The sequence below is a fragment of the Protopterus annectens genome, chromosome 10.part0 (assembly GCF_019279795.1).
Source record: "Protopterus annectens isolate FY-2018-M chromosome 10.part0, PAN1.0, whole genome shotgun sequence".
NCBI classification, from domain to species: domain Eukaryota; kingdom Metazoa; phylum Chordata; order Ceratodontiformes; family Protopteridae; genus Protopterus; species Protopterus annectens.
Window position 1 is genome coordinate 84,646,380 of NC_056744.1, and position 10,840 is coordinate 84,657,219.

Here is a 10,840-nt window from a genome sequence, read left to right on the forward strand (position 1 = left end):
ATGCCACTTCCAAATTCTTCCATTATCTCATTATTCCCATCACTGCAGTAGCCCGAAGGTTCCCACAAAGATGCTTTCTTGTAGGGACAAGATCTGCAGAAAGATATAACCCTATAAGCAACATCAGTGTGGAACAGCCACAACTCTACACACAGAGAGAATACATGCTTTAACTTCCTAAACTGACCCCGTACTTCTCCTACTGCTTTGTGGCTTATAATGTCCAATGGGTTCTGTGACTGCCCTGGTGACTTTGCTTCCTTCTTTCTCCATCCCAGGTGGGGGAAACTATAACCTCTGACTTTGCTGAATCATGTGCTTAGAGCCTATTCATAAAATGATGTCCCAGTGCTATATGAGATGAGTACTGCCACCATAGCCTTCTCTTCACATAAGTTATTTACTAATATGACTTTCAGCCTCACAGCTTTTAAATTACTACATATTTTTATAGGCAGTGAGTTACCTTTGTCTTCCGAACAGAACATCATCTCTATCTATATATGACCGATCATAGCAAAGCAGCACTGTAAGTATGTCATGATACTATTACAGAACACATTTACAACCCTAAATTGTATTTTGAGAGTATAGATTTAGAACTGTGATGGAGTTCTGTATTTTTGCACAAAGAACATTGCCTGTGGGATTCCAATATGTCTTTACACTGATCAACAGCTTAATTTCAGCTCTCCCAGTATGAAAAAAGAAACTGAAAGACAAGGGCAGGAACACTGTCACTTTTAGCAAATTCAGTTTTAGTGCAAGACATAGCTTTCAGTAATCTATATGAAAATAAATCACGTATGCTCATAGCTGATTTAAATAAATGAAACATTGAAGGAGTATATTAACCCAAATAACAAAAGGCTGGGAAAATGGAACAGCTATTCAGATGAACTGATAAAAACTGCAAAAGTCAGAGGTTGAAAAGAAGAAAAGGATGACCACTCATGAAACTGCCCAAGAAAAACTCTTTCAAAAAATGGTTGAGTTAGAGAACAGAGACAAGGGGGAAAATGAGATTTTCTGCTGTACTGGATAAACTGGAAGGAACAGACTGTATGAATTTTTTGAAAGCACAAAGCAACTGGACTGGTATTCCCTAGCATGATTTGATAATTGAAAGGGCACATTGTGTGTATTCTCCAAACCTGGCACTGAGAAAGCAGCCAAGACATGTTTTAGTAAAGATAAAACCCTACCAGCGGAAACATTGACCCTAACAAAACTGTGGCAGAATGGTAAAGTATTACAAATTGGAAGCAGTAGAATGTTTGTAGAAAACGATTATTCACTGTATACTAGGCAGAAGAGATGCAAATTTATACCAGTGGTCAAGGAATCAGGCAGGTGTGAGATTCAAGCTACTGTCTTCAGACTATTTTTTTCTTGGAGGATCAAAGTCAATTTTTGATGCAGAGCATGCTAAGGAGAAAATACAAAAGTTTGTCCAACAAAGTGTGAGCTATCAAACAGATGGGGACTCTGCTTCTCATTCTTCTGATAATAAACCTCTTTGAGAGACTTTGCCAGTGAAACCTTTTCCAATGTTTCAAAGGAAAATGTTTAAGAAACAAAAAAGCACAGGAGTTGACTAGAATAATCTGGAGTATCTCGGATTTGAGCCAGAGTCTGAGGTTGGGAGATGTAGATGAAAAGAAAGAAGACTAGCAACACTGAAATTAGTGAATAAATGTGAGATTTTAAAACATCAGTTACATTTGTGAAATATAGCTTTGCAAGAAAAGGTGGAAAGATTGTACTTCTGTTGACTTTGTTAATCTTGTGGGGGACTGTAAAGCATATACCCCAGTTCATGGCATTAACATTTGTGTTAATGTTTAGAAGGACACTAAAAGTGAAGGGGAAAGTAACGACAAGTAAAATATTTTTTGTTCTTAACAGTATTTTTGTAAAACATGTCATGATATAAATTGCATGCTGTATAATAAAACATTTTCAGTTATTGTGGTATGTAATAAAGATACTAAAATAATCAAGTGTCTTTTTTTCTTTTCTTTTTTTTAGTTTTAATAAGTGTAGGTGTTACAATGTAAAAAGAAGAAAAGCTGGGCAAAAGCATGTTTAAGTTAATATGCTGTAATCTTGGATTGTTGAGGTGGGGTGAGGTGTGCAAGTGCACAGATTGTAACATATGTAGAGCAGATATGTTTTCTCTTACTTTTGCATAGATGAATGTCTGAATTAAGGCTGTTAGCTGAATCTAGTAATATTCTTTGTGTAAGCAAGTAAGTAACAGAAGATTGAATGTGATGAAAAGTTTTCCTTTAGCAAATAAATGCTCAGTTTGAGCTGAGAAGTTTGCAGCTGAGGGCTTGTGTGCATTGTGTTCTTATGTTTCCATGGAGACAAACTAACTACAGTGGCAAACAATAAAAACCAGTATACTTTTTTAAGGCTGAAAGTTAGTGTTTTATGAAAGCATACAAGCTGTTTTTCACATTTGGGAATAACGATAAGACAAGAACCGACCACAATTAGGCTAAGTAGGAACACAGGCTGTAACATGCATCTTAGCATAGATAACCTTAATTTTAGGTTAGGTAATGCCTGTATGTGCAACTTTGATTTGGGACAATTGTTCATAGCAAGAGGGTTAAACTTCATTATTTGAAAATGTACATTGTTTGTGTCTTTGTTTTAAGTTAATAGATGATGTGGTTGTTCTGGGGGTGTTTTTTGAGGGATTTCATTAAAACAAAAAGTCTTGTAAAATGTGACAGGTTCAAATGGACATACATGTACACAAAAGCTGGAAATAAACATTTAAAAAGCTGTTATATGTAATAGGTGGGAATAATAAATTCTAATGTAATAGATGGTAATAATGAATTCTAATCATAATGGCTACAATGTCCATATTACTTTGGAATGCGAATGGCCTTGTGTATAGACAAAAAGGAAAGAGTATTGAATTATATTAAGATATACAGAGTGTAAATAGCAATGGAAACAGATGATCTGCTGTGGTGACCCCTAATGGGAACAGCCAAAAGAAGAAATAACAATGCTACAAGTGACACATTTGGAAAGAAGTGAGCATATGAATTTAATAAATAAAGGATTTCAAGAGGGATATTCAGCAGACTATGAGAGACAAAGGAAAAGAGCAGTACTGATACAAAATGCTTTTAAGCTCTAATTGTGATAGAAGAGGGGAAAATATGATAATGGTAGAATTGTGATAGTAAAGGGCTACTGGCAGACCTTGAAGGGAATATATAACAAAAGAACTTATATTTCTGAATATATTTATGAAAATATTTGGTATAGGAGACATATTCAGTAGTAGGAACTCAAAGAGAATTTACATATTATTTGCTAAGGTACAATAACTGGGCGAGACTAGACAGAAATTATATTTCACAAGAGCACGTGCATTTAATTGAAAGCTTTAATGCACATCCAATAACTATTTCAGATGATGTGCCAGTAGCAAATAAGATAAAAATGCAGGGTAATGAAGTACAAATGAGACACTGGTGATTTCCCATCTACCTGTTAAAAAGAGAAGAATTTAAGGAATAGGTAGTGGAAGTTATTTGAAAGGTATTAGGAATATAGAAATGTCTGGAAGTTGTAGCTAGTGAGTGTGATAAAATGAAAGCAGAGCTTAAAAGTAGTGTAGAAATAAAAGAAAAAGTAATATGGTTAAGAAGTAATAGAAATTATTTAGACAGCCTGATAAAGTTAAAGTATTGCAGAATAAGGGGAATCTCACAGAACAAGACCAGGCACAACTGCAGAGTGCTAAATAGAAAATAAGGGAGTATCTGGATAATATGAATGAGTTTAGAAAGATTGTTATTAAGCAACTGCTTTTTGATAATAATTCCAGAGCACAAAAACTTTTAGTACAATTAGTTAAACAACATAAAGTAGAACGCGTTGTTGGCAAACTTAAGGACCCTATAACAAGAAAAGTAAACATAAATCCTGTAGGTATTAGATATTTTAGAAATTATAGGAACATTTGCATAAAACAGAGAAATGTGGAAATCAAGAAACAGCACAAATGGAAATATTTATGGAAGAAGTATGTCAAGGTTAGAGATAGATGAGACTCATCAATTAAAAATTAAGGTAAGACAAATGAGATAAAAACAGTGACGTACAGTCAATCTGCTAGAAAGTCTCCAGTAGTAGATGGCATTCCTGTGGAAGTTTTGAGGCTAGGAGGAAAGAAAGTGATGAAGATATGGAAGGTTTTATTTAATTGTATTTTAAATTAGGAGAAGCACCAATATCCTGGAAGAAAGATGTGGTGGCTGGAATACCTAAAGATGGTAAAGACCTTCAGACCCAGCTTCATACAGGCTCATTTCAATTTTAAACCATGATTATAAAGTGTTTATGTCAATCATAACTGAAAGAATGGCAAATATATTGCCAAAGGTGCTAAATATGGATCAAATTGATTTTGTGGAGAGGAGACAAAAATTGACAACATTAATAGAACAACGATGATTCAGAGGGAAGCAGAGTATAAGAAAATACTGCTGTTGTTGGTGGGTCTTAATGAAGAGAAGGTATTAGACAGAGTAAGCTGGGATTTTAAGAGTAGGACCATGGAAACATTTGCATTCCTGATACAATAATAAGGTTAATTGGGAGAATATATGAGGGATCAGAGGCAAAAACTAAAGTTGAAGGGTCGCACAAGTTGTATCTGAACAGAGGAACCAGGCAGAGGTATCCTCTTTCCCTTTTCTTATTTACTTTATATTTACAGCCACTGGCAAAGAAAATAAGGGACTCAGAAACTCAAGAATATAATTGATATGGTAATCAAAAAACATGGGCTTTATTTGAGGGCAATATTATTTTGTACCTGATAAAACCAGAAAAGGACACCTCAGTGCTGGGGAACATCTTGAGGCAGTTTTGAGTCTTTTTGGGATATAAAATTAATGAAGATAAAACAATGGCTATAGCTGTAAAGTATGTACCCACACAAAAATTGGTTCAGCATTTCCCACATTTATGGGGACAAAACCAAGTGAAGTATTTAGAAGTATGGATTAAAAAGGAGTCTGCTATGACAGCTAAGGATATATGAGAAGAGACTAAACAAAAGATAATACAAAAAGTGAGAAACTGGAAGCTCTTACATAAGGATATGGACAGCAAGATGCAAGCAGTGAAAATGTTTTTAGTCTCTTTAGTTTTATAAACAGGTCAGGCATATTTTTATCAACCAGAAGAGAAGTTCTGGACAATAATTAATAAAGAGTTGAATTACTTTTATCTGGGAGGGAAAGGATCAAGTGGGATAAGCTGATCCTTCTAGCAGAACAAGGTTATTAAGGATTACCTGATTTGAAGGGATATTTTAGAGGCACATAGTTAGAGCTCATATACATAATATAAACAGAAAGTTATAACTCAAAGTGGAAGGAAATGATGATGAAACAGAGGAAATTCAAGAAATAAGGAGAGAGTGGGATTTTGGATGCAGATCCTTCAGGAGAATGTCAACAGCCATACAGAATGTTATATTCTTAAAGTAGCAGAAAGTATTTTAATAAGTAAGCCACCACAAGAATGGAGAAAGGAGATTTTGCGGATAGGGATGATTGCAATTAGGTATACATAGAATAGGCAAGAGGGTGTTGGAATTTGTGGGAGAAAACTGGTAAAGGCATCAAGGTACTGGGAGCAAATAACTAGAGGGGGAAGGTAATAGAATGGGAAATGGCCAAGAACACATTTGGACTGCCTGTCCTGTCAGTGATTGATATATGAGTATAGGCAAAAAGACAGGGATAGGTGAATGCTAAGTGAAAGACCTGCTCTGGTAGAGTTTTTAGTTGAATCTAGAACAGAAGCTATTGTTAAAAATGAATAATGAGCAGGGAATATACAATATTGCATGATAACTATAATAATCAATCAGAGGAGATTAGAAAAAATGGGAAGAAAGGTTAGATAAGCAATTCACAAAGAAACAATGGGATGACATATGTATGGCTCCCAAGTCTGCAAGTCTAGAAGAAGTGTTTGCATAGGCATTTTTATACCCCAGGCAGCCACCAAAGAATTTTCCTCGAGTAGATGGCAAATGTTGGGGGTGTGATGGGGAAGAAAGAGGTAACTGAGAACATATATCTTGGGAGTGTAATGAGATGGCAGACTTTAAAAGGTCCAGACAGAGCACACTGTCAGAAATATTGGGTGAGCAAATGGATGTAACTAAGGAAATTATTTTTTGAGCTGGGATACAAGATCTGAATTGCCTAGATATAGTTAGGCCTTGTTAAGTTTAATTCTGGTAGCTGTCAAAAAAGCAATTACTTTAAAATGGGAATCAAAGTCTAAACCAACTGTGTTTGAAGTATTGAATATCGTAACAGTGATAAAAGAACTGGAAGTGAGATTTTTCAAAAAGGATAGAAGCAAATTACACAGAAAAAATGGAAATTGTGTGGACAATATACATTAAAAAGTTTTTTGGAGGAGGGGAGTGAGATTTAAGGGAGGGCAGAAATTAAGCAGTTTATATAAAGTTGGATTAATGATTGTTATACTAAAAATGTGATGTATAATGGTTGCAACTAAGAACATGTAAATATGTTTTTTTTTAATGTTAATGTATGTATGCCTACGTGTGAAGTGATAATTCGGTAAAGGAGTTAAAAAAAATAAAATTGCCTGCAGCCTGCTTGATTATCTTTGTAACTTAAGGATCAGGCAGCAGAGTTAAAACCTGTACACTACATGCTTTCTCCTTAAAGTGATTTGTTCATTAAAGAATGCATCTTGCCACCACTGTATGTAGTGGTGCACAAAGTGCAGAACATCATTTTGACTCCATCAGCAAATGTTTTCAGCTGCTCCTTTTTCGACAACCATTTTTAAAAACAAAATGCTTTCCTCACAATTTTGTCACTGACACTGAGCAATAAACTTTACCCTCAGTGACATTAACTTAAGGAAAATCTGTGGTACAGCCAGAGACTTTAATGGACACATCATCCGACATGGGCAAGTTTACAATGCTCTTTTATTAAAAACAGCTGAAATAAAGAATGAAAGAAATACAAATACATCACAGCAACTAACTCATTAAATGCTGCAATATACATATGAATATGAACAAAGCATTTTAATGCCTAGTGCTGTGGGACTACTACCCACCACACATACTGTGTAACACTTAAGTTTTCACTGTTCTACTTTACTATATTGCATAGGTTCATAGGTTCTTACCAAACTTGTGGCCAGGGAGACATGACATGGAACACTTTGGATTTCTTGTTTACTCCATGCTCTTCCAAGGCCTGTTTTCTTAGAATCCACAAGTATAGCCATATGGTGTTCCTAATAAGGGGCACATTGGTAGACACTGATAGTATAAGATGTAGGTGAGTGCATTCATTGGGCACAATAAGATGTTTCAAAGGACGCTGCACAAAGGAAGAAGAGGTTAGCACCTTTAAAGCTGTATATCTAAGGATTACAAGGTTAGCACCTTTAAACCTGTATATCTAGAGAAAGGACAATTGCTTTCCTCGTGCAATATATGTACTGAGGTAGAACCAAGAGCATCAGGTACCCATTTAAGCACAGAGGTTAATTGTATGAAATTGACACAAGGTTTTCAAAATTACCGTTGCATTTGCATTTTTGATGTGTCCTTGCCAAAATATGTAGGGAGGCATGAAGCAAGGCCAAATGCATACTGTAAATTAGGTAAACATATGTGTAAACATGTTTTTTTTCTAATCAGTGATATTAAATGACAGATGACTCTACTCATGGCTATGAATATTCTAGGTAAGTTTTACATTTACTAGTGTGTGCTCCAGAGCACACAAAAGTAAATGACATATTCATTAGTACCTGTGTTTCAAACAGCTTTATGTTTCAAATGTATTTGTGTAATGAACCAAAGAGCAAATTTGTATGGCTATGGCCAGCCCATTAGTATAGCAGAAATACATCCATCTGTGATGCTGGGCTTATATTTGAAAATGGAGTGGAATTGATGGAAGGTCCGCAAAATAGGAAAGACAGTGCACAGTTACAGGCATCTTTTCCTTTTGGAAAGTGTGAAAAGAAGTTACTACATGAGCTACCCATAAAAAGCCTAGGATCCTTTTTGTTCACCCTTGCTTACCTTAAGCAAGGTGATAGGCAGTTTATGTCACTGTATTCCATACCTTCATGTAATTGGTAGATAAACTGGTGTTAGAGCCCTCAAATCATTTTCTATTCAAGGCTGTTTGGAACACCAGTGCAACACCCAGCCCAAATCCATATAAGCAACCACTTTTCTCCATAGGAGAGAGGGAGGGTCAATAGCTGACCCCAACCCAGGAATTCCATGCCATCATATGCAGCAGATTGTTTCACCCAGCAGCCTAAAGAGAGAGAGAAGGGCATTAGTGGTATTTGTCTGAATGAAAAGAGAGCATAGCCATACTCAGTGCATACTGCAGGCAGTAAGTGATTTGGAGAAGGTTTAATTTACTACTGAATGCAAAAATGGTAAAGGGAGAATGTGCTTACATTTTGAACTTAAAGGCTTAAGGGGTTATGTAGTCACACACTTCAATTATGGGGGCATTCCTTAAGCAGGAACAGTGAAGCCTTTGCCTCTCAATATACAACACCTCCAAAGGCCAGTCACAGAGACATAGCAGTCATGTGTGTGCAGTATGTCTTATTGTAAGAGTATATAACAATCATGTGTCTGCAGTATGTCTTATTGTAAGAGTATATATCAGTCATGTCTGCAGTATGTCTTATTGTAAGAGCATATATCAGTCATGTGTGTGCAGTATGTCTTATTGTAAGAGTATATATCAGTCCTTTGTGTACAGTATGTCTTATTGTAGGAGCATATGAGTCATGTGTGTGCAGTATATCTTATTGTAAGAGTATATATTAGTTGTGTGTGTGCAGTATGTCTTGTAAGAGCATATATCAGTCATGTGTCTGCAGTATGTCTTATTGTAAGAGTATATATCAGTCATGGGTCTTCAGTATGTCTTATTGTAAGAGCATATATCAGTCGTGTGTCTGCAGTATGTCTTATTGTAAGAGTATATATCAGTCTTGTCTGCAGTATGTCTTATTGTAAGAGCATATATGAGTCATAGGTTCATAGGTTCATAGGTAGGTACTAGGCTATTGGCCCTAGGGCCTATACAAGCCTAGCCAAAAATGTACCCTGGCTTTCACCACCCAAGAAACTTATTTTCCTGTGCCCCTGTCAAGCAGAACCACAGAAGTGATCCCCAGGGTGAATTTCCTATTACCCATCCAATCATCAAGATTTTTCTTGAAGAGTGCTAATGAGGAGCTCTGTTTGACATAGATAGGTAGTCTGTTCCAGAGTATGGGAAGTCTCTGGGACAGGAATCTATCCCTCCAGCATGTTCTGTTTATTGTGGTGACAAGGTTTAGGTCCTTAGAGCATGTAGCTCAGAGGGATTGGGATTTCTTTAAGTGGAGCATGTCCAACAGCTCTGGGTTTGACATAGCTTTGTATGTTGGGCAGAGATCGCCTCTGACTAGGTGATATGCGACTGAGTAAAGTTGGAGTTTTTTGAGATGGTCTGCGTAAGGCATCTGTTTGAGGCCAGTAATCCTCTTTGTGAGGTATTTTTGCAGTCTTTCCAGTTGTAGATGTCTTGTGAGGTACATACCAAAAGGGGCATTGTACTCTATAATGGGTCTAATGAGTGATGAGTAGAGGGGAACAATGACCTCTTTTTTTCTGGATGAGAAACCTTTTGTGATGAGGTGTGCCACATAGAAGGATTTCCTGACCACTTTGGCGATGTGATTATTAAAGGAGAGACTACTGTCCACCTGTGTCACAAGGTCTCTTATCACACTTTTGGTGTTAAGTAGACTACCGCCTATGTGGTAGTTCATGGGTACAGAACTTTTACCAAAGGGGATGACAATACACTTTTTGGCATTGAGTTTGAGACTATGTCTTTGACATCAGGCATCTGTCTCAGTGAGGCCCTTTTGTAGGATGTCCACATCATTAGGAGTTTCAATTATGGCTCCTAGTTTGCAGTCATCTGCGAATTTAGTTAGCCAAAGACCTTCTGTGTTAGCCTGTACTTCAGAGAAGTAGATACCAAACAGGAGAGGACCCAGGACTGAACCCTGTGGTACTCCACTTGTCACTGGTCTAAAGTCTGATTTGGAGTCTGCTACTTTCACAGTGTGGGTTCTTTCAGTAAGCCAGCTGGCAACCCATCTTGTGTCATGTGTCTGCAGTATGTCTTATTGTAAGAGTATATATCAGTCGTGTCTGCAGTATATCTTATTGTAAGAGTATGTATCAGTTATGTGTCTGCAGTATGTCTTATTGTAAGAGTATATATCAGTCGTGTCTGCAGTATGTTTTATTGTAAGAGCATATATCAGTCGTGTGTCTGCAGTATGTCTTATTGTAAGAGCATATATCAGTCGTGTGTCTGCAGTATGTCTTATTGTAAGAGTATATATCAGTAGTGTCTGCAGTATGTCTTATTGTAAGAGTATATATCAGTAGTGTCTGCAGTATGTCTTATTGTAAGAGTATATATTAGTCATGTGCCTGCAGTATGTCTTATTATAAGAGCATATATGAGGTGTGTGTGCTGTGTGTCTTATTGTAAGAGTATATGTCAGTCGTGTGTGCAGTATGTCTTATTGTAAGAGTATATATCAGTCATGTGTGTGCAGTATGTCTTATTGTAAGAGTATATATCAGTCATGTGTGTGCAGTATGTCTTCCTGTAAGAGTATGTATCAGTCGTGTGTGCAGTATGTCTTATTGTAAGAGTATATATCAGTCGTGTGTGTGCAG